Raw genomic sequence first — 6,602 nt, 5'->3', positions numbered from 1 at the left:
AACTGTGGTTCCTAATTATTGTGATCCAACATTTGCCTCGCATTTCAGGATGAAAAGACAAACATTTCAGGTGAAGGATAATCCACTTCTTACCTCCGAGACTGTGTTATGATCTATATGACCTTATTATTTTTATTGTGAGTATTAGGCTTATCATTATTGCTGATCACTGTTGTTGTGCTATGATATTGTAATATTTACCATTATATAATCGGAGGAGTATAGAAAAGTTTATGAAAGTGTCACTCCACAATACAATAGCAAAATATATAAATATAGTATTTTTATGTTACATTAATCAGTGTCTAGCACACCTTCCTAAGGAAAGGATATGGACCAGAAGACATTGCAATTATTAATGATATTTAGACAGACTTAAAGAAGTTCCAGATCTATACATGTGCTCTTATTATTTCAGTTATTTTGCCTTTAATGTAAATAAACATGTGCAAACAGTATACTTTATAACAATAGGCTCTTGTGAATTTATTTTGATGTTAATTACATTGTACCAGCTGTCTCTTTAATACCACGTGGTTTATAGGTACATGTTGCTGCTGATTGGGCTGACATTTTTGACACACCCACCAAACAAGAGAAAACGTATCTTAAACCCCATTGCACACCATTTCCAGGAAACATGTCGTTCAAACCGGAAACCGTAGCAAAACGTTGTGCTTGAACTTGCCCCTGGTAAGTGATGCTTGCTCGCTCTCATTGGCTATCGCGTTAGAGGCAGCCCGATCAATAGTCGTAAATATCAAAACGTGTTTGATATTTACGATTTGAGTTTGGGGACGCTTCGTCTCGATCGGGAGCAGTTAAATAATCGTAATGACACCACACAATAGAGGATTTTTTGGACAAAAAAATCGGTTGTGACAAGCCGCAAATCGGGCTTAAAATCGTCTAGTGTGCGGCCAGCCTAAGGGTGATTTATTGTCCGTGACGAGTGACAGATGGCCTATGTGTTTTGTACAATACTAAAATGAGTTTGAATGTCATTCTTGCATGACTTTAATCCAAGCGACACTTACCAGGGGCCATCTTGATACCAATATGGCGGCGCGTTCACACGCTGTGGCTTCTCTCTCTCCCGACAGAAAGGTGTTTTCGTGTTTTTTGTCTTGTGAGTCGCAGTGTTTTTGTACGGATTCGTCGCGTCTATTTGTTTCCAAGCGCGCATATTGTCGTGACATAAAGCAGACTTGACTTGACTTGACTTGACTTAATTTACCTCAGGTCTTGACAATAACTAGCCTACAAGAAATGAACATTGTGAAACTTAACTCTGTGAGCACAAATAAGTGTTAATCGTGATAAAGATTGTATTGGGTAGGTATTTTGAATAATGCTAAAATTGTTTCTTTTTTTTAATAATTTGTTTACATATGTAGTTTTTTATTGATTTTGTCTCGTCTTGTTGTCTTGTCGCATCTGGTGTGGACAGACAAATTGCTTTCCGCTAAAGTCTTATCTCATCTGTCTGTTAAGGCATGGTGTAAGCAGTCAAAAGCTGCTTTTAGCTGTCGTTCATCAGGTTCCCTTTCTGTATTCATCCAGCAAATGGAGGCCGCAATGCTTAATGTATTTAATAGCAGATCCTGACAACATACAGCATTTAACTTTACTGCTCTGCGTGTGTCACACTACACATAATTACTAATGCTTTGATACTGTCTGGGTTGCACTTCCTGCACGTTTTGAATTGGTAAACCGGCCTGTAATGACACACACCATGAACAAATTAGGGGCGCCACTCATAATGAGTATGACAACACAAGTGACGCACAAGTGGTGATTCTCTAGAGATGGAATTTTGAATAAAAATGTCACATCAGCTATGAATTCATTCCAGGATGTGGCAAACATTCTAAGTTAGACATAACAAGAAGATCACCTTACTTCTATGTGGTATACAGTGTGGATTTACTTGAACACCCAAACAAACTGAACTTTGTTTCTTATTTGGACAGAATGCAAACATATTTTCAGACACTGAACACCTGATGACCTCCTTCTGTCATAACAAGAAAATTAAATCAGTCTCATAAATTGCTTTCAGGATTACTGTGGAACATTCTAGACAAACAGAAACAGCTATTTTTTAAACACGGAGAAAAGGGAGACGTCGAAACAATGCATTACAAAAATTTTTATGGAATTGTTATGGCCTGCTAGAGCAAACAATTAATTCAAGTTCCAATGTAATAAAAGAGCCCTGGATCAGAATATAAACATCTCCCAAAGTTAAACCAGATGCGGAGTGCAGTCAGGATTCGGGAGAGCCTCTCAAAGGGGGAAAAACAAGAGAGCTTTTTCAGACAGGAAAATGAGTCAATAACCCTTATATTTCTCACTACTGCCACTGTTAGTTAAGGGGCAGACTCACAGACAGCAGACTAATCCTTCCAAGTCCCCCAACAATGTTATAGGCCTATAATTGGGAAAAATCGAGAACTTTAAAGGGGTCATATGATGCGATTTAAATTTTTCCTTTCTCTTTGGAGTGTTACAAGCTCTTGGTGCATAAAGAAGATCTGTAAAGTTGCAAAGACTAAAGTCTCAAATCCAAAGAGATATTCTTTATTGCCGGCCACGCTGTTCTCAAGCCCGCTGCCTCTGCTCACTCAAGCCGGCCTCTGCTCACTCTAGCCCGCCGTGTGTTTCGTTGTGAAAGCGAAACTACTTTGTTTGGCCTTCCAAAAGAGGACACGACTAGAAATCGGTGGTTAAGTTGTATTTACAACACTGTTCATTTTTGTTTTGAAAGTATGGTAAAAACTGGTAAAATGTACCAATAATCACATTAAAAAAATATCCACTTTTTGATATACCATAAAAAAAAAACAGGTAGCACATCTGAATTAGGACATTTAGGCTATCCATCTAATAGTAGCCTACCAAAATCTTATTAATAGTAGAAGTAGAGTTGGTCCCATCAGGCTAACGTGACAGTCACGACTCATGCAGCTGTAAGGTTTTCTTTTTCTTTTGTTTTTACTCGCGATCTTTACAACACGCATTACATTACGTATTTCATGGCACACTCGTTTTATGCGTATTTGGCGCCACCTATTGTTGTGGGTGTATTATTGACATGTCAAAGTCTAGACCCTGAATATAAGACGACCGTGTTTTTTCAGATGTATTTCCAAGAAAAAAAACATCGTCTTATATTCGGGACAATACGGTACGTCCCCACTGGATGCAACAAATGCTTAATTTATAATGGGTTATCACAATATGGTAAGGCATCACAGTATGATAAGGGGCGTAACAATTCCGTCACACGCTTGAGGTATTCGGCCAATCACAACGCACTGGATAGCTGGCCAATCACAGAAAGGTCCCCTGAAATGCTTAGAAACAGGCAGCTCTATGTGTTGACGTAATTTTAACTGAAACAGGAAGACAGGGCGGGACATATCAAGCAGCAACGCCCCTTTTTAAAATAGCCAATAGCGTTTTTTTATATCACAGCTTGGGCTAGAGCCGTTCAGAGCCGTTGAGCTCCGTAAAGCCGCATTTGACAGGGTATGCCAGCCACAATCTCATCCATATTGCTATAAAATATAGCATGCTGTGTAGCGCGAAACAAGACTTATTTTTTTCCTCAGTGGAAAGCATATTTACACTGTTTGAATCGTTCCCTGTCCCCTATATAGTGCACGACGTGCCATTCACTGTACAGAAAATACTAATTCTCTGGACAAGTGACCGATTTCAGCTGCGGCTTCAGCGTGTATTTTATAGTGTAGGGGGCGGGTGCTTCAGATTCTAGAGAGCATTTGATTGGACAGAAAGTTTGATGAGACGCTGAAGTACGATGTGACGTCAAAAAAAATATATGAGCCGTTTTGGCGGAAGTGACGAACTGCAAGCTTTGAATGCTTAGATCTTCTAAATGCGAATTTTGTCACTGTTTTGGAGCACACTGCCTTATAGATAACCTTAAGACTAACATATTGACACTAACACCCAAAAAACTATCATTTTGATTTCATGGGGACTATTGAGAGTAAATTCTTTGAATTAAGAACTTTTTTTTTTTGAGTGTTTTGCACAATACCATGATGTTGCAATGGCCACCTGGGAACTCATACTGAGAGACTTGACACATTTAAAAAATGCACTTCATTTTGACAAATTAGGAATAAATATTTTTAATTCTAACATTCTTATGATATTATTAGCATTTGCAAAACTTAAACTAACTTGAAATACAATTATTTTAATCTTTTGAATTTATTATATCTGTGTAGTTAAACAATCAACTGTTTAAGCAAATCTCAAATTGAATGACATGAATTTGGCCAAAATCTTAAGCATGAATCATCAACAATTCTGAGACTCATATTAACACAGTAAAATGTTTTTAATGAAAACAAATGTAAGTGAAAAATACAAAAATATGCAATTGAATAAATTCAGTTTTACAGTATGTATTTAGATACTGCAGAAGGTCTCTATTTGCAGTAAGGTTGAAATATCCACGGTCTTAAACAAAATATACAAAACTAGGGAAATGTTTTAAAATAATAATTTCCATGTCCCAAGTAAATAATTATTATAATTATAATAAAAACAAACTAATATAAAATATTTACCACATCATATTTCATAGAAACATACTAGAAATATTCTCAAATGTTTCATTGGCAAGAAATATGTTTCTAGACATTTTAATGCAGTATAGGGAAATTCATAGGTATAAAAAAAATGCCATTATCACTTCATTGTTAAATATTAGAAATACATTTTTTTTTAAATGTATCATTATTTCTAAACTATCAGTAGCTGTTACAGAGGAAGCTCCCTTACCGCCTCCTCCGCACCACCAGAGGGAACCGTCTCCCGAATATTAGACATTTCCATTCGGACTCCAATTCCCATCACCCCTCATGCCTGGGACTGATTAATCATCCACACCTGCACCTCATATACACACACACATATAAACCACTCACACACACGGACTCTCTGCAAAGTCTTGATTTGCCCCGGCTGTCATTTCCGAGCATTATACCCGTGTTTGATTTTCTGTGCATCTGTTATTGGACTGTTTCCCGTTACTCTGATTGTTATTTGCCTGCCCCGACTTGGATTGTTCCCCCTGGACTCTGATTGCTTGCCGCCTTCCCCGATCTCTCGCCTGGTACTCAACTCTGTCTCAGCCTTGTCTCTGCTGTTCTACCTTGCCGGTATTTGACCTTGTATTGTCTGACCATTCTAATAAAAGCTGCAAATGGATCCACACGCTTCTGACTCGTCACAACAGAAGACTTCGCCACACAGCGATCCAGCAGCGGTCGTGCAACTATCAACCTAGCGTCACCCGCAGACGCCTCTCAACAGCCGCCCACTCACAGTAACCCTCCACCATCTCAGACACCCCCAATCAGTCCACGACTCGCTTTCCCCGAAAAATTTGATGGTGAACCTGCCAGATGCAAGGGCTTCCTACTCCAGTGTTCGCTATTTGTTAGCCAACAGCCCTCGCTGTACCCCACAGACTCTAGCCGCATTGCATTTGTTTGCTCATTACGCACTGGAGTGGGTCACCGCTGTCTGGAGGATGGATGGTTCGTCATTTCCCACATTCAATGCATTTCTGCAACATTTCCGCAACGTGTTTGAACATCCGGCCGAGGGGATGAGTGCGGGTGATCAACTGTTAACTCTCTCGCAGGGGAGAAACACAGCTGCCAAGTACGCCCTGTCCTTTCGAACCCTCGCGGCTCAGACTACATGGGTCGAGGACACGCTAAAGCTCTTGTTTCGGAGGTGATTGAATTTAGAGCTTCAATCAGAGCTTGCCTGCCGGGATGGGGGAAAGAGTTTGAGTGAGTTCTTTGAACTTGCTATCCAGATAGACAATCTGATCCACTCTCAACGCTCCACTCGAGCCATGCCCCGTTACATGCCTGAAACCACGACCGCAGCCGAACCCATGCAGTTAGGATTCACTCACCTCACTTCCACGGAACGCGAACGCCGCATGCAGAACCAACTTTGCCTCTATTGCGGTCAGGCTGGACACATGAAGATCTCCTGCCTGGTCCGTCCGTCTTCCAGTTCTCAATCGGTGAGTGTCAATACCCATAGTGCAACTTCTGCATCAAGCATTAAATTACCGGCCAAAAAATTTAGTCAAGATAATTACCACTACTGCTCTGTTGGATTCCGTAGCAGCCGGGAACTTTGTGTCATATGAATTTGCTGCACAACATAAACTGAAACTAACCCCCTGTAACTCTCCCTTGGCAGTGGAGGCGCTAGATGGCCACCCTCTCGGAGAGGGAAAGGTTCTCCGCATCACTGAAGAAGTCAGATTGCAAATAGGAACCCTGCACTCGGAATGCATCCGATTCTATGTCATTCACTCGCCCAATCACTCTATTATTCTCGGATTACCCTGGCTGCGCACACATAATCCACGCATCTCTTGGAGAGAGGGAGAGATTCTTCAGTGGGACGTTACTTGCCATGATCATTGTCTCTCAAAGATTCCCCGAGCTTCCAGTCATGCACCTTCCCCGCCTGGCCAGAGCACAGACGATCTGAACCTGCCCCCAGAATACTCTGATCTCACCGAGGCG

Source organism: Sinocyclocheilus grahami, unplaced genomic scaffold (assembly GCF_001515645.1).
Source record: "Sinocyclocheilus grahami isolate Dianchi unplaced genomic scaffold, SAMN03320097.WGS_v1.1 scaffold514.1, whole genome shotgun sequence".
Lineage (NCBI taxonomy): Eukaryota > Metazoa > Chordata > Actinopteri > Cypriniformes > Cyprinidae > Sinocyclocheilus > Sinocyclocheilus grahami.
Note: the sequence above shows the minus strand (reverse complement) of the source record.